Source organism: Hemicordylus capensis, chromosome 1 (genome assembly GCF_027244095.1).
Source record: "Hemicordylus capensis ecotype Gifberg chromosome 1, rHemCap1.1.pri, whole genome shotgun sequence".
Lineage (NCBI taxonomy): Eukaryota > Metazoa > Chordata > Lepidosauria > Squamata > Cordylidae > Hemicordylus > Hemicordylus capensis.
This window is the reverse complement of record NC_069657.1, coordinates 189,146,936-189,171,440: the sequence shown is the minus strand read 5'-3', so window position 1 is coordinate 189,171,440 and position 24,505 is coordinate 189,146,936. Positions and strand designations below refer to the sequence as shown.

Genomic DNA, 24,505 nt, shown 5'->3' with positions numbered 1-24,505 from the left:
AACTCCAGGATAAGATTTGCACTAGATTCAACTATTATTTGGAGTTGGAAGGAGGGAGACCCACTGAAATCAGGAAGTTTGTACATGCAGAATGTAGGCACTGCCTAAAATTATTTCTTATATTTCATTTTATCCTATGGCACAGAGATGTATGTGATACCATTTTCCTGAGGACTGGTTGCTCAGAAAATGTGGTAGAAAACAGATCTCTCTTACTCTTAATTGCTCAAATAAAAAAGGTACAATTTCAGAACAGCCTTGTCATGTATACATACAGAGATACTATCCAAAGAAGATTTGATCTCTAACTGTTAAAGTTACCAGGCAACTTGGTCAGCAGTGATGGTCAGCAAGTTACCAGACAACTTTTAAGTGTCAGATATTGAGATCTGACTGGTCTTGTTCCTGGCTTGCAAATGGATGTGTGTGTAGTGGTCAGAGTTGTGGCATTATCTACTTCTCATAACACGAGAACCTGAGGTCACCTAAGTAAACTGATGGGAGATTCAGGTCAGACAAGTGGTTTTCCACATGGCCCATAGTTAACATATGGCATTTGCTCCCCAACTTGTAGTGGTGGCCATTAGTGAGGATAAAAATAACCATGTATACCGCTCTGAGCTCCTCAGAGGAAGAGCGAGATATAAATGTAATAAATAAATAAATTAGTTTAGATCACTTCAAAAAGGCATTAGGCAAGTTCACAGAGGACAAGTCTATCAATGACTACAAGTAGTGATGGCTAGATGCTACTGGCAGGTTCAAAGGCAGTATACCAATGAACACCAATTGCTGGGAAGCAGTGATGGGAGAGACATATGGATTTCATGTCTTGTGTGTGGGTTTCCTAGAGGCATCTGGTTGATTCCTCTGGAAAATAAGACACTGTACTACAAAGACTTTGGTCTGATCCAGCAGGGCTCTTTCTATCTTCTTACAAACAGCTTTGATAAACTAGTGAATTCATCATTCTGGAAGTCAGTGTGGCTGTATGGATTGGGAGTAAGATAATAATAATAATAATAATTAATAATAATACCCCCAGTGAGGCACTACCTTGGCATGGTTGTGGGGCTTGCGTGCTCTGAGGAAGGTGAGAGCTATGCCAGAGGTCCAACCATACTGGACAGGTCTCACCAGAGGAGCCAGACAAAGAGTGCCTCTCCCATCAACAATATGGTGAGACATAACTTTAATAAATCTATACCGGATCGGTCGTCACCCGGGTCAACAAGGACCGCGCCAGGTGCTGGAGTCCCTGGACATCTGGTGGCAAGTGGGCAACAGGACTCAGGATCTTCAGCTGAGCAACCAGGGCTGGAGACTGCAAGGTTACTGGAAGAAACGTCGCTTAACCGAAAAAAATATACGAAAAATGCCAACAAGGAAATAATGATCTGCTATTACAAGTCTAGTCCAACTAGAAGAGGTTATTTTAAAAGAATGTACCAAATTTGGAAAGAGAAGCATCCAGATACAGAAATAACAGAACAAAGGTTAGCAGACCAGAGAAGATTCATAATAAGAAATAAAGTATTCACAGGAGTTGAGCTGGAAGAACTGCAAAGAGCAACACAGGCTCAAGATATGGAAGAAGAATTACCACCAACTGAAGAAGTTGCTCAGGCGCAGGTGGAGGAGGTGTTGGAAATAGAGGATGCCACTGTTGCTGAACGGTTTCAAAATCAAAACCAGGCAACCTCCCCTTTGCCTTCACCTCAAAAACCCAAATGCCATTTAACAGAAAAGCAACAAGAACTAAAGCAAAAAATAACTGAGCACATGAACCAAACAACCACCAGGGTTCGACTTCCAGCTCTAAGAACAGTTGCCAAAAAACAACTTGCTCAGGCATTAAAAGATGTCAATGCTGCACTTGCAGAAATAACAACCAAGAATTTGCAAGAAACAAACCAACTAATGTACAGTGCAGCAACAATAACAACACAAGAGCTCAGATATAAGATCAATGGACCTGTAAAAAAAGAAAGTAGTACATCACCTAAATGGAAGATTAGATTAGAAAATAAAATCTCCAGACTTAGATCAGATGCTAGCAGATTGAAAGATATGAAAGACAAGAAGCTGAAGAATGAAAACACCAAAGAGTATCTGATCCAAAAATACCACCTAGATTCAAGGAAAATTAGAGAAGTCCTGGAAATAATAAAGCAGCAAATAACAGCAAAGCATAGAAGGAGAAACTGCAAGAAACCTAGAAACACCAAACAGAGAAGAAACAGTGCAATTCTGGGGGAAATTATGGGACAATCCAATAGATTATAATTAAAAAGCAGGCTGGATGAAAGAGGTCAAAAATGTAACCAACAAATGCAAGATCTAATAATAACACCAGAATTAATAAGTGAAAGAGCAAAGAAAATTAAAAATTGGACTGCGCCAGGCGACGATGAACAGCATGGGTTTGGCTTAAACACCTAACAAGCCTCCACAAACAACTATCAAAACAGTTCAATCACATTTTGCAAGGAGGTGATATTGAACAATGGCTAACAACTGCAAAAACTCTTCTCATAATGAAAGACCCAGCAAAAGGTGCAGTTCCAAATAATTATAGACCTATAACCTGCCTGCCAACCATGTTCAAATTATTAACTGGAATAATAGCAGATGAACACTTATTAACTAACAAACAGCTTCCAGTTGAACAGAACAGGCACAAAAGACCAGCTGCTGGTTGACAAAATGATTTTAGAAAATTGCAAGAGAAGAAAAATCAATCTAAGTGTTGCATGGATTGACTACAAGAAAGCCTTCGACTCATTGCCTCACACATGGATACTAAAATGTTTAGAAACAACTGGTGTCAGCAAAAACATCCAGATATTTATAAAAAAAGCAATGAGCATGTGGAGTACACAGTTAACAATCAATAGCAAGACACTTGGACAGGTTAGCATTAGAAGAGGCATTTTCCAAGGGGACTCACTATCCCCTCTGTTGTTTGTAATCGCCATGACCCCACTTTCACAAATACTAAACAAAACAGGCCTCGGATACCAAACATCTAAAACATCCAGTAGAATCAACCATCTGCTGTACATGTACGATCTGAAGTTGTATGGAAAGTCCCAGTCAGAAATCGAATCACTGCTAAACACTGTCCGTATATTCAGTAGCGATACAGCAATGGAGTTTGGACTAGACAAGTGTGCTGCATTAATAATGAACAGAGGGAAAATAAGAAAAACAGAAGGAATAGAACTGCCCAATGGAAGCAAGATCAAGAACCTGGAAGAGGAAGAACATTACAAATACTTGGGCATACTCCAGGCTGATAACATTGCACACACTGAAGTGAAAAGAAAAATTGGAAGTGAATACATCAGGAGAGTTAGAAAAACCCTCAAGTCCAAACTCAATGGCGGGAACACCATACAAGCCATAAACACCTGGGCTATACCTGTTATCAGATACACTGCAGGAATAATAGACTGGACCCAGGCAGAGCTAGAGACGCTGCTAGATCGTAAGACCAGGAAAATCTTGACCATCAATCATGCTCTGCACCCCCGCAGTGATGTAGATAGGCTATACCTCCCTCGCAGCTCAGGTGGAAGAGGAATGCTGCAAGTCCAGCAAACAGTAGAGGAGAAGAAAAGAGGCCTTGAAGAATATATCAAGTACAATGAAGAAGATGCACTTCAAATGGTCAATAACGAGAAACTATTTAACACTAATGAAAGAAAGCAGGCCTACAAGAAAGAACAAGTCAAGAACCGAGCAGAAAAATGGAAAAATAAGCCCCTGCATGGTCAATATTTGCACAATATAAGTGGAAAACCAGACATCACCAAGACCTGGCAATGGCTGAAGAATGGTTACTTGAAGAAAGAAACAGAGGGTTTAATACTGGCTGCACAAGAACAGGCACTAAGAACAAATGCAATAAGAGCAAAAGTCGAAAAGTCAACAACAAACAGCAAGTGCCGCCTTTGTAAAGAAGCAGATGAAACAGTGGACCACCTAATCAGCTGTTGTAAAAAGATCGCACAGACTGACTACAAACAAAGGCATGACAAAGTAGCAGGGATGATACACTGGAACATCTGCAAAAAATACAAGCTACCTGTAGCCAAAAATTGGTGGGACCATCAAATTGAAAAAGTGGTAGAAAATGAAGATGAAAAAATATTATGGGACTTCCGACTACAAACAGACAAACATCTGCCACACAATACACCAGATATCACTGTAGTCGAGAAGAAAGAAAAACAAGTCAAAATAATCGACATAGCAATACCAGGGGATAGCAGAATAGAAGAAAAAGAAATAGAAAAAATCACCAAATACAAAGATCTACAAATTGAAATGGAAAGGCTGTGGCAGAAAAAGACCGAAATAATCCCAGTGGTAATTGGCGCCCTGGGTGCAGTTCCAAAAGACCTTGAAGAGCACCTCAACACCATAGGGGTCACAGAAATCACCATCAGCCAATTACAAAAAGCAGCTTTACTGGGAACAGCCTATATTCTGCAACGATATCTATAACAACAGCAACTGCACTGACAATAAAATTCAGCCATTCCAGGTCCTTGGGAAGGACTCGATGTCTGGAGAAAGCAAAGCAGTCAGTAACACCTGTCTGACTGTGTAAACAAGAAGATAATAATAATAGTGCAATTTCTATACCGCCCTTCCAAAAATGGCTCAGGCTTCTTATTATAAAATGGCTTCCTATTATACACAGAAATAATAAATAAATCAGATGGATCCCTGTCCCCAAAAGGCTCACAATCTGAAAGTAACATAAGACACACACCAGCAACAGTCACTGGAGGTACTGTCCTGGGGGTGGATAAGGCCAGTTACTCTCCCCCTGCTAAATAAAGAGAATCATCACGGTAAAAGGTGCCTCTTTTGCCCAGTTAGCAGGGGTTAAATTTTTTAAGATGGAGTTCTAATCCCAGCTGCCTGTCCTGAAATGATCTGGACCTATGCCACCTCTCAATCACTGTGTTGGTAAAACAAGTGAATAATGTTAGCAAAAATTTGACCAAAAGCTGGACTACCTAGTATTAATGTAGGACTCAAAAAACCTTTTTAGGCCACATAGCTTTAAGGCCACATACCATTAAACCTTTGGCCACATACCTGAACTGCAACCTATCCTACCACTCCCAGACTCCACAGGACTCCTTTAATTCTCTCCTCCATCTCATATGTAGCCAACTTCCAAGGGTCACAGAGCCCTTTCTCACGATTGGTGAGAAAGGGCCACAAAGTGAGCAGGGAGGAAGCCTTGAAATACTTACCTTCCTGCAGACAGTCTGGGCTGCTGGTCTGGGCAGAAGAAGCAGGCCCTGCCCGGCCAGAAAATGGGGTGGGGGGAGGCAGCATGCGGGCCGGCAGGGGAAGAAGGCGGCAGCGTGTGGGTGAGCCGGCCAGAGGCACAGATGCTCTGCGCCCAGCCCAGCTAGTCTGAAATAGGTTTTAAAGGGAAAATTTAAATAATGAAAAGCCTATGGTTTAAAAAGAGATAAGGTGATTCCCATTTTATCTTACAGTTTAAAAACAATGAAAATGACAGCATTACATTTTAGTTTCCACTTCTGTACTAGAAAACCAGTACATACTTTGCACAGTCTCCAATATTATTCATTCATTCCATCTTACAAGATGCTACCGACACTTCCTCTTCACCTTTCACATTCGTATTGAGGGTCAGGAGTAATATCGATGGATTCAACGGGTACATCTTAGCAAATCACTTCCTCTGCATTATACTTTTCAGTAATTTGTGAACACAATGGGGCTGTTCACATGACTGTGTGCACACGCACAGCTGGGAAAGCAGGAAGGCAGGGTTCAGCCTACCTTCCCCCAGATTCCTGCTTGCAGCCCCGAAGGCACGCAAGCTGCATGCATACACGGCCAGCATTTCCAGGAGCAGTGCGAATGAATCTCCGCACTGCTCCCGGCAGCATGGGTAAACAGAGGCTGGGACTCAGCCTGGCCTCCGGAGATCCCACAATGCACCACGTGACACGTGCAATGCACTGGGGAATTCCCCCAAGGGATGGGTACTCTAGGCACCCGTCTGTGTGCGGCAAGACTGGAAGCAGCCCGGCTCGCACACGAGCAAGTCGCCCAGGTTAAGGGTGTGCTCACTCTGTTAACCTCAGCTAGCAGCCGGGCTAAAAAGCTGGACTAGGCGGCGCTGGCCTGCTGGAATCAGGGCTAATCCCGGAGGTTCTCATGCACAGCCTAATGACTGAATTTATTTACGCAGCTACAATTCCCAACCTAACTGTACACTAAACTCCATAAAGGTCCACTGTGAAAGCAGCAGTCCATGCTGCTGTCTCCTTCGAGGCACCTGCCGCAGCAATGGGATGCTGCTCCCAGCATCCCTCGCCCAGTGTTGGCATGCAAATGGCATTGACACAAATGGGGTAGCGGAGGCTCGCAGGAGGGGCAGGCAGGACGGGCTTGCCTCCTCTTAAGGGAACCCCTCACCCCGCACTGAAACGTTTCAGCTGCAGGGAACCAAGCGAAATCATTTTGGTGCCTCTTCAAAGAAGCGCCGAAATGATTCGGGCACATCCCTAGTGGTGACTGGGCCAGCCATTAGTAACAGCTTTTATAACTTTCTGCATAACCACATCCTGGGCGGTGGCCACAAAAAATTTCTCCCACGTCTCATCTGAAACCAGGTAATTCTGCCGTAGCTCATTCACATACACAGTGTCATGTCCCAGGTTATCTTTATCCACAGTTTCATCAATAGCCCTGGACAAAGTGTCAGCAATAGCCAGATCCTTGTCAGGTTTATATTCTAGTCTCAAATCATTAACTTTCAAGTTGAAAGAAATATCTCTGAAGCCTGGAAGGGAAGACAGCTGACCCATTTTCAGCAATGTTAACTAAATGCTTGTGATCAGTTTCAGCCACAACATCCCTCCCATATATGAAAAACATGAATTTTTTAACAGCCATAAACCAGAGCTGGGCTTCCTTCTCAATCTGTGCATGCAAAATTTGTGTGGGTGTAAGTGTCTTAGAGACATATGCTACTGGCCTCCAGTGTCATATTTCTGCAATAAGGTTGCTCAAGGGGCTGTAAAAACACCTCAGAACAGGAGCTGGTTGAATTAAGTTTTTCAGCCTTGCAAAGGCCCTATCCATGTTGGCATCCCATATCCACTGAGCATTCTTTTCAAAAGGGCTCAAAGGTGTGTTCTGCTAAATGTTCAATATACCTTCCAACATGAGTTACCATACTCAAACATCTTTGAAGCCATTCCTTGTCTTGTGGAGCAGGCTTGCTTGCTTGCTTGCTTATTTATTTATTTCAATTTCTTGAATACCTGAAATTGTTCTGATTCTCTTTGGATCCATTTGTATTTCTTGGTTAGAAATCTGTTCACCCAAGTAAGTGATTTTCTAGACTCTAGTTTTGCATTTCTTCTGGTTTAGTTTGAGACACGCTACTCTAGTACTCTCTAGGGCCTCCCGTAAATGCCTATCATGTTCTGTTTCAGTTCTGCCCCATAACAGAATGTCATCAGGATACACATTGGCAACAGCTGCCCCATCAAAGATTTGCTGCACCATCCTATGAAATATTTCTGGGGCTGATTGAAGTCCAGATGGGAGACTGCATAAGCAGTATCTCCCACAAAATGAATTAGAAGTGCATAGACTAGGACTTAAAAAAAAAAAAATCTAATGGAATTTGCCAAAAGCCTGAGGTAGCATCAAAAATTGAAAAATTTTGCACCAGTCATTTTAACCAAACACCCCCCCCCACCAAGTCCTCTTTTGTGGGCAATGGAAAGTGCTGTCTTGTCAAGATATATTAACTGTGAGGGTGTTGTGTGTACAGCTTTAAATGCAAAGCGCGTCACTGTGTTACAGCAGGTGGTGTAACTAGCAACATGTGAAGCCTATCAACAAGTAATCAGGTTCTGAGTAATGACCTGAGGTGATTGGTCATTGCCTGTATAAGAGTAAAGCTCAAACCAGAGCAACCTGTCCACAGTGGTAAATGCTGTACCACTGTGGTCCACCCGGCTGCTGTTGTATATATGCTGTATCTATGTGCCTTATATATGTGAATGACTATGTGTAACTGGACTTACTGAGACGATATATCATGTAAGTGTCCTCAACTTCAATATATTCTTCTGTTGCACTTTTACCTGTGTGTGGAGTATTCTTACTCAACCAAGTGGGACACAGGTGATTTACTCTTCAACAAGGGGACAGCACCCAACATGTCTCTTTATATATTTCTTGAGTTCCTTGGAATCTAAACAGAGTATTAGAGCCCCATCTTTTTCCCCTACAGTTACTAATGAATGCACCCATTCAATGATTCTTTAGCCTTTTCAATGGTTTTTAAAGCCACTAATCGATCCAGCTCTTTTTTCAGTCTCCCTTTTATAGCTAGTGGAACTTTCTGAGGAGCATGAATGACTGGACAATTGGATTCTGTTAATTCTATTTTATAGTCAATTCCCCATTAATCAATGCTCTCAACAATGTCACTAAATTGGTCTCTTTTTAAAAAAAACTTCCTTATCATTTAAAACCATGTGAGCCTTTTTAATAAGTGCTGGCAGGTTTTGAAACCCAGAATCGAGCAAGCATTCCCCAGTGCAACAATAGTTCAATTTGATCCCACACTTTACCTCTAGTTGACAAAGCCCCTGAGTGTGAATTACCTTCCCATTGTAAGCACCTTATGTATTTATTTAACATATTTGTATACCACCCAATAATAAAGGCCCTAGGTGGTTTATAGCAAAAAAACAAACCAAGGAATTTTAACAATTAAAACATTAAAAAATATCAAATTAAAATACCCATGAAAACTGCCACATAGCTAAAAAGCTTGGCTGAAGTGATGTGTCTTTAATGGTTTCCTAAAAGTCAGCAAGGATGGAGCAGCTTGATTCTCAGCAGGAAGTTTTGTATTTTTGTGATTTCATTATCATTATTATTTATTTATATATTTTTTAAAATTGCCTTTAATCCAGTTTGGTGTGTGGTGTAACTCATCAACAATTTGTTCTGGAAACACATTACATTACCTGTGCTCCTGTATCCATCTATAGTTAATAATGCTTCCATTAATCTCCGGTTCTATAGTCCACTCATCTTCAGTTTCAGCATCCACAGTTCCAACACAGAACCCTTCTTCAGAACTCTCATCTGTGGGATCAAATTGCTCAAAGAGCCCCTGGTGGCGCAGTGGTAAAACTGCCGCCCCGTAACCAGAAGGTTACAAGTTCGATCCTGACCAGGGGCTCAAGGTTGACTCAGTCTTCCATCCTTCTGAGGTTGGTAAAATGAGTACCCAGAAATGTTGGGGGCAATATGCTAAATCATTGTAAACCGCTTAGAGAGCTCCGGCTATAGAGCGGTATATAAATGTAAGTGCTATTGCTATTGCTTGCTTAGCTTTCTCCTGAATGCATGTTGCTCTTGGGTACAAACTCTTGCAAAGTGCTTGCACACATTGCACCACTTGCCTAGTGCAAGGCATGGTCTATTCTGATGAACACATCCACATTAATTGCACCTTGATTCTCTTTTCCCAGCACAGTCAGCTTTTGACTGTTCTGTGCAAAATCCTGCTTTCCTCAATTGTTTCCTGGCATCTCCTTACTTTGCTTGCTTGCTGTAAGCTTGGTCAACAGCTTTTAGTATGCAATAGTCTTCAAACCTTTGTAGCACAGTCATGTAATTTTCTCTCTTTCTGAGTTAGTTGTATGCTATTAAAGCCTTGTCTGCATAGACTGTTGCCAGTATGTATGTATGTTTGTTTATTTAGCTCCTTTGAAATTTTTAAATGCTCCATCTCCTTGGTACATTTTTTTTTCTTTTCTTGTATCCCACTCCTGGTATCATGTGATGTTCTTTTAGAAAGCAGAGAGTCTTCTACATTTAAACAAACACATTTTTTTAAATTGAAGATCTCTCTTAGGAGAGAGCTGTGCTTGCTTATCTTCAGCAAACACTCTCACATATTATAGCTAGGCCAGACTCAGCCAATTCTAGACTAATAAACCCTTAAAGGGGCAGTGAACTATTCCCAAGCCTTCATGATTGTTGTAAGCCATCCTGGAGTTGCTAGACTGAACGGCAGCCTATATACATGAATTAAATATTTTTTTCTGATCACCTCTAAACTCTCACCTATAGCTGGAGCTAGTGAAATCCCACAAGGATGGTAAATCTTTTCAGAATAGGCTATTATGTGGAACACTGCCATAAGCCACTTTAGACCATAGAATTATTTATGCCTTGGTTTTAGTTCCATTTCTTTCCTCTAAGCCACAACAGAAACAAAAAAAAATCACTAAAGGGCTGACAGAGTACTGTAAAACCCACACTGACAACCTGGATTTTATTTTAATAAACTCTGATATTTAATGTACCATAAAATGCAGAATATGTTTATTTTCAGTACATTCTCCCAAAGTCATCACTCTTAAAAGGTGAGTGCTTTTAAAAGTCAGGTAGAATGGAGCCTAATAACTATGTATGGCAGGTATTCGCTAGTGCCAAAAGAGGGGGAAGGCAAGAAGAGCACCTTGATTATGTGGCCAATAGTTTGAACACAATGAACAATACTATGAACAAAACCAGTATCAGCATTTCCTGCCACAAGAAGACTGATTTCAAAGAAAACAGGGTGTACACCAACTCCATGACAGCTGCAGCAACTGCTTTGATTAATTCACTACCAAGATTTTTAAAAAGTGTTTGCTTTTACAATTATTCATCTGCATCTTCTACTCATGTAACAGGTTCTGCAGCAAGTCAAGCATAAGCCAGAATGTCACAATGCAGTTTTATATGTACAATGACTGTCAATCTTTCCTTTCACAAGAAGTCGATAAACAATACTATGCATCTCTTGGGGGAAAGCTGTTACTTCTTACTAGTAAATGCAAAATGAGGTGAGACCTGGGTAATTTGTAATTTCTCGTGAGGTAACAATGAAAATGGTAGATATTTAAAATGATCAAATAACCAGTGTGAATATGCTGTCAACAGCATCACGGGTTTAGAATGAGATGTCTGCTTACAGGATAAGATGCTTCTGGCTAATTCTATGGCACACAGACGAAGAAACCCCAGCACAAACTTCATAGACTTGTGGTAAGACCAAACCAACAATAACATGACTCTGTACTCTAAATGCATTCTAAACCTGTGGTGCTGTTGAGGCAGCACATTAGAAATAGAAAAAGAAAAAAGCCTGCACAGAATTGATCTATGAACATGTACAAGACTTTGGATTTGAGACTGATCACAGCCTGGTCCTGTTTAGCAAAACGAAATTCTTTGACAGAGAGAGAGGAAAAGGAAAGAGAAAAAGATTCAGAACAGGCAAATTCTCCCTCACTCAGCTCGCATTAACTTGATAATGATCCAATTTGTTCCCAAGAATCTGTTTGCCTTCCATGCCAATATGTGGCTTGAAATCTCTTCACCCTTCCTAGAAGCCATCCCTACCAGTCCTTCAAATCTCCAGTACCCCTCCAACAACAGAAGCAATGGTGACAAGCAGGGAATGAGGAGGAGCAATTTCTTCTTTCTACCACCTATTTGCATACCTGGAGTAAAGCGCAAGCTGCAAAAAAGGTTTTTCCCTCCCCTCTGTTGTTCTATCCTAAGTGCTATAACTAGTGGGAGTTATACTATCATGTCCATAGCCCTTGCAAAGACTACATCGCCCACTAGCCCCTGCACCTCTGTTCCATATGCATTGAGGACCCAAGTCAGATCAGAACAATGGAGCAGGGGGAGCCTTATGGTGCCCCATGCTTTACTGTAGAGATGTGCAAAACATTTCAAGCTTGAAAAGAGTTGTTTTTAGTGTTCTGAGTTCAAAACAAAACACTAAGGGCCCGTTTCAAGCTCAAAACAAAATGACCCCATTTTGACTAGAAAAATCTCAAGTAACTTTTTCCAGAGACAGCTGGTCTACTGATTGGGGTTGGCAGGTAGACCAGGCCTCTGCCTTAGCGTGTTGGCCTGCCTCAGAGGACTGGTCTACCTGCCATGTGAGGTGGGTAGATCAGGCCTCAACCCTATACTTAGTGTGTCAGTCTGCCTCGGACTGGTCCCTCTGAGGTGGGTCAAAGCACTAAGTCCGGAGCAGAGGCCTGGTCTATCCACTGACCCCAATCGGTAGACCGGCTCTCCCCGGAAAAACAGCCCTCCATAATGGTGCTCAAAACACTTGAAACAGTTCAAGTTTGTTTCATTGAAACAGCCAGCTTGGCTGCTGTTTCGAGCAAGCATTTTGCGTTTCATTTCGAGCTCGAAACGATATGCAAAATCCATTTCATGCACATCCCTACTTTACCACTGGTGGATACCACCAGGACAATGGGTGGGGAAAGAAGGAACTCCACTCCCCAATTACTGCCACTGCTGCTTCCGCTGCTAGAGGGGTGAGTAAAGGGGCCATTTTTGGATTTTGGAGGTGAATGGAAAGGGATGTAATTTTACAAATGCATACACCTAAGTGAGGCTTTGAGTTTTCCCCTCTTGTGGAGGGGCTATTTTGAGCCCCTCAGATTATGCTGGTCTATGACGATAAGATTGATTGATTGATTGAGCCCCTGAGATTTGATTTCAAATGTAAACTAGGAGAACTTCATTGACATCTCTAGAAAAGATAAAGGAACAGGGGGCAGGTTACAAAAAGCAAGTGTTCCCTGGAAATAGTAATCGATTGGTGATAAAGTGCAATTTATAAAAAAAACTAAATATGAAATATCTAGTATCTAAATGCCACCATGGAAATTCATTATTATGCAAAATGACTTCCACAGAGGTTGACAAGAACAATTATTTTTGAGCAAGTACATGCAATTAATATTCTGGCATATGACAGAAACAAAGCAATTATAAATTTAGATAATCTGGATAAATAGTCTGAATAGCATCGGTGGCGGGAAGGATATTCACAATTTTTAGTATGCAATCCTGATCAATTAAACTTAATGGGATTTTTACTATTGACTTTAATAGGAAGTGGATTACTTCAGATGGCCCTCCTGTAGGTCCTTGATTTCCAAGATGTTTGGGGCTCTAGGACCCATGAAAGAGCCTTTTTGGTCGCTGCCCCCCTCCTTTGGAACTCTCTCCCCCTACAGATCTGGCTAGCACCTTCCTTACCAATCTTCAAATCGCTATTGAAGACTTTTATTTTTCTCCAGGCCTTTTCCCTGTAGTTCATTTTTTCTGTTTTTTGGTAGTTACTTTAGTTCTTTAATAATTTTTAATTATTAACAATGTAATTTTTAATGTTGCCTGTTTGCCTGTTGTACACCGCCCAGAGTCTTCGGAGTGGGCAGTATATTAAACGTCTCAAATAAATAAATAAATAAATATTACAGCCATAATCACTTGCTCTCAAAACGTTGGTTAAGATTTGCTTCCCAATCACAGGACCAAGTCTCAAAGATGGAAATCTTAAGCAATATAGGCATACCAAGAATACAGGATAGAGTATATATGAGCTAATTTCATCAATATAGTATTGTGTTTCTATTTACTATGAAGCAAATCCAGATGGCCTCAGGATAAGACAGGCCATGGGTTATAATGGAGGGGGGGCAATTTCAGTTTTGTAAAAAAAAAGCCTGTGTGAGTAGTTAAACCTTTATATCTCCTCAGGGGCCTGAACAGTTCTAGGCCCAGGTGACCTAGAAACAAGCAATAGTCCACAGAAAAGCTGTACTTCTTGTTTTGTTTTTCACTACTCTAAATTTTCACACTTGGCTTTTGCAGTAAGTTGTGAGCAATAAATAGCAGAGTTAGGTGAGTTATCAGAAGAAGTCTTCCACGTACTGCTGTTTTCACATATTTAATACACAAAACACAAGTCATCATACACTGAGCACTGTCTCATGATTGCCCAGAAAGTCCTCAAGGGAGCGTGGGGAGGAAACCTTAAAATGCTTCCCTCCCCACAGATGGTCTTTGGCACCTTTGCTAGCAGCGGGGAGGTTTAAGGGGCCGGGAGGACCCCAGAACGCACCGTGCAAGTATGTGGTGCATTACTGGGATCCCCCCACCCCGATGAAGCCCTGCAGTCTCCAATCAGGAAAATGAGGTTAAGCGAGCACTTGCTCTCTTAACTTCATTTTGAAGACAGGCTCCGGAAGCAAGTTTGCCACCATGCAGGGTTTTGCCGATGTGTGAGAATAGCCTTGTTATCAATAGGTCAGTTACAACAACCATACAAAGCTGAACACATTCAGCTGTCAGATGCAACTGGGTGTTTGCCCATAACAAAAAGAAAATGCAAGGCCAATGACTCAGGCCCTAAATTGCACTTCTTATCACTACAAGCTAGACTGGGAGAAAAACTTTGAAACAAACTAGAAAAATGGCATAAGTTGCATGCAGAACCTAACAGAATCATTGAATGGCTGCAGTTAAGAAACCAGATGGCAATTTGAGAGTCTGGATGTATCCAAAGGAACTAGATGAAAATATCAGAAAAGGGAACATTTCCATCTGCCAATTTGAACTGAAAAAAGCTGGAGAAACATAATGTAAAGTGAATAGTTACATAAGGTCAGAAAAGGCACATTATCTAATATGATGGTCAGGTGCTATAGACTAATGGCAATTGCTTCTGTGAATGGTTGTACCAAGTTCTGCAACGCTAAAAGCAGAGTTCAGGAACTGGTGGCTTCTGAGCCAGATCTGGCTCTCTGAGGGGTACGCTCCATCTCCTCAGGGGTGGTCCAAAACATTTTGCTGCTTGAGGCAAAATACTGAGGCTATTCACACAATGGGAGAAAATCAGGCTAGTGGAGGCTAGCCTGATTTTCTCCCATCGTGAGAACCACCAGGCTCGGCTGCGAGTCCGGTGGTTCTTAAGCGGGTCGCTTGCTTAAATAACTCTCCCCAAGCGCTCCGCTAACCCGGGGTCTACGAGTGTGAGTTGCCATGGGTCTACTTGTGAGTAGCCACAGCGTGGAGCCACACCACGGCTCCTCAGAATTTTAAAAAATGGGTTTGCGGAGTGCTCGCGCCACAAATCCAGTTTAAAGGGTGGGCTACCTAAGTCGGCTAGCCGCCTATGAGCCCGGTGGTTTACACACGCAGCAAAAATCGGGCTAGGCTCTACTAGCCTGATTTTTGCTGCTCGTGGGAATAGCCTTTATGTCTTCAAGTCACCTTAAATTGAGAAAAAAATAAATTTCTTATTAAATAAACAGGCTTCATTGCCTAGAACTTGAGTTGATGCTTTACAACAATCGAACAAAATCTCACAATGGAAGCAAAGAGTATTTCAAAGAATGTTGGACAAGTAATTAGAGTAATCCAAAATAAAGAGAAAGAACTTCATCTCAGTTATTTGTTCAGCACTGCAATGGGCATATGTTCCTGACACAAATTACAGCTTAATAGATCTCTGTTTAAAGTAGGTTGAAGAAGATACCAACATGCCAAGGATGTATCACATAACAATCAGGACACCATCCCACAGTAAAGAGCCAACTAGAAAAGATTAAAAACCTAAGAACATCAGAACAGCCCTGCTGGATCAGGCACAAGGCCTACCTAGTCCAGCATCCTGTTTCACACAGTGGCCCACCAGATGCCCCTGGGAAACCAACAGGCAAGAGGTGAGGAGATGCTTTCTCTCCTGCTGTTGCTCCCCTGCAACTGGTATTAAGAGGCATGGTGCCTCTGAGGTTGGAAGTGGCCCATAAGCACTAGACTAGTAGCCATTGATAGACCTGTGCTCCATCATTTTGTTTAAGCCATTTTTAAAGCCATCCAAGCTGGTGGCCATCACCACATCCCATGGCAAAGAATTCCATAGATTAGTTATGGGCTGTGTGAAAAAGTACTTCGTTTTGTCAGTCCTAAATTTCCTGACCTTCAGTTTCATGGGATGACCCCTGGCTGTGAGAGAGGGAGAAGAATTTATCTCTGTCCACTCTATCCACTCCATGCATAATTGTATACATCTTGATCATGTCTCCCCTTAGTTGCCTCTTTTCCAAAGTAAAGAGCCCCAGATGCTGTAGGTTAGCCTCATGAGGAAGGTGCTCCAGGCCCCTGATCATCTTGGTTGCCCTCTTCTGCACCTTCTCCAATTCTACAATATCCTTCTTAAGATATTGTGACCAAAACTGTACAAAGTACTCCAAATGTGGTCACACCATAATTTATATAAGGGCATTATAATATTAGCATTTTTATTTTCAGTCCCCTTCCTAATGATCCCTAGCATGGAATTTATCTTTTTAGTTTCCACATGCTGAGTCAACACTTTCAACAAGCTGTCCACCACAACCCCCAGATCTCTCTCCTGGTCAGTCACTGACAGCTTAGACCCCAGCAGAATATATGTTAAGCTGGGGTTTTTTGCCCCAATATGCTTAACTTTACACTTGCTTACATTGAACTGCATTTGCCATTTTGTCACCCTGTCCCCCAGTTTGAAGAGATCTTTTTGGAGCTCCTCACAATCCATTGTGAATTTCAATACCCTAAATAGTTTAGCGTCATCAGCAAATTTGGCCACTTTGCTACTTACGCCAACTTCTAGATCATTTATGAACAAGTTAAAGAGCACCGGTCCCAGTACCAATCTTTGGAGGACTCCCCTTCTTACTTCCCTCCATTGAGAAACTCACCACTTATTCCTACTCTCCATTTCCTGTCCTTCAACCAGTTACCAATCCACACATGAACCTGTCCCTTTTTCCTATTTTGTGTGTGGTTTGTTTTAAAAAGTAAATCTTCAAATGTTCCTAATTATAGCCCATTTTCTTTCTTCATATGTCAGTGGGATATATTTGATCCATTAAGTTCTATTGAACAAGGGGAACATCCAGGCATCACTAAAACCATCAGGAAGAAAATATCCTTGCATTCCATGAGGCTTTACACATGATCTGTGCATAGAGCCTAACCGGGCAGCCAGATCCACCACCCACATGACTACTGGCTTTGGTTTCATTACACATCTTCATTTCTTCTGTTCATTTTGACCCCACTCATTTGCAGGTGGGGGTGGGGAATTATTGGCATCCCATGTGCCAACTACCCCCCAACCTACAAGCCACTGGGTACTCAGTTTATCTTTTAGGAATTTTAGGTGTTTAGACTCTTTGGTGTGTAATGAATCTTCATAGGGATTTATTATGAGGAACGGTAATGAGACACCAAAGAGTCTAAACACTTGAACAAATCCCTAGAATATTCCTAGAATTCCCCAACGCCAGTAAGGGCATCGGGAATCGGGGACCACCTGGCCCCCGTAAGTCCCAGAACGCCCCACGCAAATGTGTGAGGCATTATAGGGAGACCCCTGAGGGTGGGAGGCTTGTTGGAGCCTCCCAGCACGGGGTCTCCTCAGGAGTCGCCATAGCGTGGGGCCGTGCTGTGGCAACTCACAATCGCCAAAATGGGGTTAGCAGAGTGCTTGCTCCGCTAACCTCTAGGGTTGCGCATTTTGTATTTTTTCTGTTTTGATTTGTACCAAATCCGAATCAACCCCATTTTGTATTTGTCTGAAATTAAGCCTTCCAAATCACCCCAGTTTTGTTTTGTATCTGAATTAATCTGAATCTGAATCTGAATTAATTCAGATTAAAAATGGGCCACATGATCAAAAGAGTGGGTGGGGGTTATAGTGCCCAATGAGTGGAAGCTACCACAAAAATTTCAAAGGAATTGGGCAAACTGCTGATTTTTGGTGATTTTTTGAAGTTTGCACGTCTTTCAGATTTTCCCCATAGGGTGTGATGGAGGTTTCAGGAAAAGTATAGCTTCACACGGTGGGGGGAGGGGTGGCCCAGAGTGGAGTGTGGTTGGTGGTAGTGCCCAGTTGGTACAAGGAAGCTACCACAATTTTTTCAGAGGAATTTGGCAAAGGGCTGATTTTTAAAGAATTAATGAAGTTACGCGTCTTTCAGATTTTCCTCACAGGGTATAATGGAGGTTTCTTCAGTCCCATAACTCCACTTGAGGGGCAATAGGGTGGCCCAGAGCAAGTGGCGCTGTAGTGCACATAGGGTGCCAACCACCCACATGGGTTGCCAACCCATCAAGTACAGGGTGTTGTTGTTCTAGAGGTGTTCTGAGAGTAGATTCTCTAGTAGCATATGAGAGTGGATTCATGGTTTTTCATTAAAAATCTCATTTGCTACCAGAGAATAACTCAAACTCAACACCTCAGAAACACCTCAACACTTCAGAAACACCTCAACACCTCAGAAACAACAAAGCCAGTACCCCCAATGGGTTAGCAATCCAGGGGGGTGGTTGGCACCCTCTGTGCACTACACCACCAATCACTTCAGGCCATCCCAGTGCCCCCCAGGTGGAGTTATGGGGCTGCTGAAACCTCCATTATTCCCTATGGGGGAAAATCTGAAAGACGTGTAAACCTCAAAAATTCTTAAGAAATCAGCCCTTTGCCCTATTTGGAATTTGGGCGCACTACCCTTAGGGCACTGCCACCCAACCCACTGTTTTGCCCCTGAAACCCCACATAAACAAGTTGAAAGAGTAAAGAGAATGATGAACAACAACGACACTTAATTTTTTGGCACAGTTATTTGAGAATTTTAGAGCGGGTGTGAGCCTGTCCCTGTGGCACTAGCACAGCAGCACAACCCATTTGTGGATTCAAGCAATCTTTCAATAAAAACACTCCCTCCCCATGGAACAGTGACCACAGGTCACTTGAGATAGCAAGATAGACCAATGAACTGCCTTGGTACTATGGAACAGCTTCAAATATTCATTTAACTGAAGTGGAGTGAGCCATAGCCCAAACAAATCAGCCTACTGTGCAGAATTGTTGAGATTTATCATCACTGCATTTAAGAAAGTGCAAAACCATGGATCATGGTTACAAGAAAGAGAGAAGCAACTAAGATTCCTGGGGATGTCAATAGATTGACAGGGGTTTTCCCCACCCCGCTCCTTTTGTCTCCTGTAGTCCCATGTGGATGACCTATCCCTGCAATGGCAAAAATTGTGAACCACTGGCTTAGACATCATGTCCCACCAAATTACATTGTGGCCTAAATGACATTAGACTGCTCAACGTGGGCAACAAAACTTAGACACCACTATAACTCATAAAAATCAGAAGAAAAACAAAATAGTTCTTCAAAAGACCCCTGAACAAGTCAAGAGATTCTTTCTAAACCTTTGGAAAGAAAAACCTATGTAATTTCAGAACTTTCCTAACCAGCTTCTCGAAAAGCTTCCCCACACAATTTATACCATGGCTTTTAGCAAGAGCTTTGGAATTGCATTGAGCTCCCAAAGATATTTGGGTATTTCTGTCTCAAAATGCTGTCTTCCAAATCCCTTTGCAAAGGTCAGTTTGCATTTCAATCACACTGAATACAACACTTAACTAAACCTTTCATTTTGCATATCTTATCTTCTGCTAATCACTCAGTGCCTCAGCTGGAGTGGAGAGCGTCAGAGAAGTCAATTTCAATTGCAATGCTTTTCCGAAGAACAAAACATTCTGTCCAAAACACAGTCATTTCGATTTGGAAACAAAAATTTCTGGTTTTTAATTCTTGATTTTGTTTTGGTTACAAAACCTCCGAAATTGCCATTTTCGGGCACAAAATGTTTTGTACCCGAATCGAAATGCACAAGCCTACTAACCACATTTAAGGGGAGGAATTAAGTGGTCTAACCTCCAGTAGCCATGTGGCTTCCAGCAGTTCTCACGACTGCTCAAAAGCGAGCTGGGCTCTCTTAGCCCGCTTTGGAGTGGTCGTGTGAATAGCCTCCATTCCTAACACATTAGTTTCCCAGGATGCAATCCTCACAATAGTTTCCTTACAGGTCTTATTCCATACAACGGTCATCATTTGTTCCACTGGATTGTGTGTATTTGCTTAAATTTTTCGATCCCTCTTGTCCATATACAGCCTTCAATACAGCTCACAACAGTAAGAAATAATTAAAAAACAAAATATTACAATTAGCAAACTAAAAGCAGAGAGAATGAAAAGCAACTAAAAGCAGTAACCTGCAGAAAAATAGCTGAAACCTTGGGAGAATAAAAATATTTTCACTTTGTCCCTGGAAAGAAATAGTGTTGCTGCCTTTCAGACATCTTTGTGGGGAGGAGTCCAGAGACAGGGGGAGTGGTCAGCACAGAAAGGGTCTAGCTCTGCAGCTCTAGAAAGGTGCAGTAAGGCCTCCAAAGGAGATATCAAAGATCAAGCAGGTTCCTATAGGAGCAGGCAGGTTTTTTTATGTTGAATGGGGTGAGAATATTAGCTGGTTGTGTATTTTTTCTAGTTTTCAAGACTCCTCGCCAGACACCTGCTAGGAAGAATACTGGTTTTCAAAAAAAGAGATAGTGAGAGGAAGAAAATTGAAAGAAAGTGGAAATAGACCACAACTCTTCACCTGGAAGACAGTCCCCTATAAATGTTCCATTCCCCTTCCCAAGACCCACAAGAGTCACTTTTAAAGAGCTAGCAGTGTCTTTGTGACATCAGCAGCCATGATACTAATCCCCAATCTTGTCTCTGTTTGCAAGCATAGCAACAAAGGGGCAAAGACCAGCTGCTAAAATGAATCGGCCAGCAAGCAAATTGTCAAGAATTAATGTGGGCATAGACTGGTGAGTCATAACCAGCATTCACCCACAAGACACAGCCATCTTTATGGCTACATTTCCATATCCATCCCACCATTTGGCGAATATTTTGCTAGCAAAAGATCACTAGCTGGCATACTAAGGAAAATTACTCAAAGTAGCCCCATAGAAATTAAAAGGACACAATAATTACTTAACTTGTCCTTTTAATTTCGATGGGACTACTTTGAGTCATTTTCCTCAGTATATTAGCCATTACCTTAAAAAACATACTATAAATCTGGAAATTTTATTTCCAATATATTAGACTTGGGGGCTAATATTATATACTAAGATAACACAGTAAGTTGTTGCCAAATGTGTGTGTGTGTGTAACAAATCAATGCCACATTTTGGTACATATCATGCAGTTAACAACAACAACAACAACCTCAATTAAAATCAATATATTACAAACAAAACAGAAGTAGAACTGACTCAGTCAAGAGTTGGAGCAATCTGATTTGCTCCTTCTTCCATTCTAGAGGTGCTCAGTATGTTCTGGCAGCTATTAAATTATTTAATGCTTAGCTATTGTATAGTGTTCAATTAGGGTTGTACTCTAATTTTGAGAAGGTTGAGGCAATTCTATCGATTTTTCTGGGAAAAAAAAATCTTTCAAGTACCTGGTTGTGTATCTAGAGCAGTGTTGCACCTTGAAGCAGGATTAATTAAGGTTGAAGTTTGGGCTTGGTTTTACATAGAGAGGCTATTCACATGGACTGCAAAAATCGGGCTAAGGGAGCCTAGCCCGATTTTTGCAGTCTGTGTGAATCACCGGGCTTGGCTGCGAGCCCAGTGGTTCCTGAGCGGATAACCCGCTCAAGAAACCCGCCCCTTAAACCGGGTTTGCGGAGCATATTTTGCAATACGCAAATACGTAAACTGCATATTTTGAACAGGCAAGGAGACCACAATCAGATCACAACAAATATTTTCCCCACCTTTAGAATGATGCTAGGGTTTTCAGACTGTTGAATGTTTAGCAAAGTTAATAAAAATGCAGCATTGTTTTTTGACTGATATTGAGTGACAGGAGCCTGGCAGCAATCTAGAGAGGCCAGAACCCTGATATAGTCTGACTCCTGCTGCTGAAAAATCTCTCTGCTTAATGCTAGCAGTCATAATAAAAAGCCTTAGTTGCAGGCAGGAGATTCCTGAATGCTTCAGCAGTTGGAGCACCTAAGCATGCCTACAAATGTCAATGGAAATACCTACGTGGGCAGCATCTTTGAACCAGAAAGTGGCCATTTTCACTGATATCTTTGCACCCACTTAGATGTTTTTTCCTCCTAATTCCTGGGCTAATTCCTAAGCTATCAAATCACAGGGAATGATTCACAGGAGAACAGGATCCACAATGCCAAAGTAAAGCCCACACAGAATATGTTTTACAGTGGGTGTGATCCAAACATCCTTGCAATGACTTCTGTGCCCCCAAGGGAGTTTTGGGCTTCTGTTTCTCAAGCTTCTGCCTTCCATGCCACATGGCAAACCACATTTAAAAATGGGGGGAAATGTTCAAACGCAGTTTGTAATATGGCATCATTGGATGTGATGGGTCTGCTCTCCAAAGAACAAAAGTCAAACATCTAACTGGGCAGACCTAGCATATCTGGTTCAATTCCAGCAACAGAGGGCTATGAGAAAGCTGCATACTGCAAAAAATGGTTGCTTAAACCAATTGTTTTTAAATTGCTTAGACCAGTTTTATTCAAAAAGGCTGAAACCTATCTATCCAGCTGCAAAGGTATTTCCTTTATGAGCTTCACTCACTGATTTGAGAAATGAAGTTCTCCCACCAGGGGCTTCTGAATAGGGGAGAGCAATTATCATTATTTCTCTTTGAAGTGCTCTAAGCAGTGCAAAATGCCTGAGGCGCATGCTGTTCCTCAGGGACATAATTTCATGTTGCTCAGAGCACTTCCGTGAGAAGGGGAATTGATAAAAACAGCTCCCCACACATGAGAGCCCCCATACTTCAGAGGTGGGGATGCTACCATTGCGCTCATGCTTCTTTTGGCTGAGTTCACATAGCATTAGGATGTTGGCTTGTAACCTTCCACTAATCCAAAACATTTTGATAACCACATTTAGTGATCTCTTTACAAAAAAAGCACACATCCTGCTGAAAGTGGTCGCTCTTCAAGGCCATTCACACAATCAAAAACTGTGTTCCACCCATGTTTGGAAGCTGTGTGTGCTCCCAATTTTTGGTTGTGTGGAAGCAAGATAAGAATGATTGTGTGGAAGCAAGGGAGAAGGAAACTTGGCTTTTCTTCCCACCTTGCTTCCACACAATCACTTCTACCCAGGTTTTCCTCCTACCTTGTTTCCACACAACTGGAAATTGGGGGCACAAACAGCTCCCAAACCCAGGTAGAACACAGGTTCTTCATGTATCCTTGGGGCCCACCTCAAGTTGATGTGCTTCAAATGTTTATAAATAGTGCCTTTCTTCAGCTACACACTTGGTTGACAACTCCCATCTCCCAACTCCATTTCAACAACAGACAGATTCAACTAGTTATTTATTTTAAAGTATTTCTAGCCCTTTTCTCCATCATACTGCTGCTCAAAGCAGCTTACAATAAAACAACAAAAACACAGCAAAACAATACCGTGATAAAACAAGTAGTAATTGGGCTGTGCAGAGACAAAATTATCGGATCTGTTCATATTTTGATCCAGTGCAAGAAGTTATTGAATTGTGCATCTGATAATCACCGGCATCAAATCATTCCATGCATCATTATTGGGTCATTGCGTAGTATCAAGTGGATATAATGGCCCATATAATGGGAAATCAACAAAATATATATTATTCTAGCAGAGAATGAGATAAAACTTTCAGGCATGGTAGATTTCTCTTAGAGTTAATGGTGGATCCTTTCTTAGGGTTTGATACCATTTTCCTTTCATGCAGAAGTGCCAGGGTTTCAGAGAAGAAGGCAACTCCCCCCACCCCGCTTTACACTTTTGTTTTCAATATTATACTAGCTGGGCTGGGCGCAGAGCATCTAATTAATAATAATAGTTACCGCAGCCATTTTCTCTCCCCTGCCCGTGCTTATTTTTCCTGGCAAGCTGGCCAGCCAGCCACCCGGCTGCCCACCCTCATGCCAGCTGCCTCGGCCCGCCCACCTGCCACCTCCCGCTGGCCAGCCCAGCACCACCCGCCCACTCCCCTCGCCTGCCATGTCTTCTCGCCCGCCTGGCCGCACTTCCTCTCGCCAGCCAGCCAGCCGGCCTGCTGCTTCCTCTCGCCAGCTGGCTACACTTCCTCCAGCTGGCCAGCCCGCTACTTCTTCCTGCTGGCCGGCTGCGCTTTTTGTCGCTGGCCGGCTGACGGGCCCGCCTCCTCCTCCGGCCCGCCGCTTCCTCCTGCTGGCCAGCCATGCTTTCTCTCACTGGCCGGCAGACCCACTGCCTCCTCCGGCCCGCCATCAGCCACTATCACTGTTTTCTTCCCCGTCCCCATTGCTAACCCCCCAGCAGCTGCTCGCAAACTCTCACAAGAGCTTCCATACATGGGATTAGTGATGGGTATGTTTAAGAGAATTATATATAAAGAAGATATGCTCAGACAAGGTCAAAAATAAAAAAAATGCAACCTCCATTGGCAAGCAGTACCTTCACAATACTCCTCTAAAGAGTTGCTCACAGAAGGGTGAAGTTCTGGCTCAGGTGCCTAGTAATTTTCAATTCTAGATCCCTCCCTTCAAGCTCTGTGATTGGGAGATGACTATTTGCAGCATACTCAGAGCAGCTGCAAGCCTGAGGCATTGAAGAAGGTATCACTGCTCTCTTTCCCCTTTCCGTGTTTTCCATATGTGGCACATCACCAAGTTTGTGACA

The 24,505-nt window shown here is 42.3% G+C and overlaps 1 protein-coding gene across 6 annotated transcripts in view; it reads right to left on the bottom strand.

Moving 5' to 3' along the window:
• The window catches only part of SLC4A10 (solute carrier family 4 member 10), a 287,150-nt gene that overhangs the window by 103,498 nt on the left and 159,147 nt on the right, over positions 1-24,505 (bottom strand). The window lies entirely within an intron of this gene.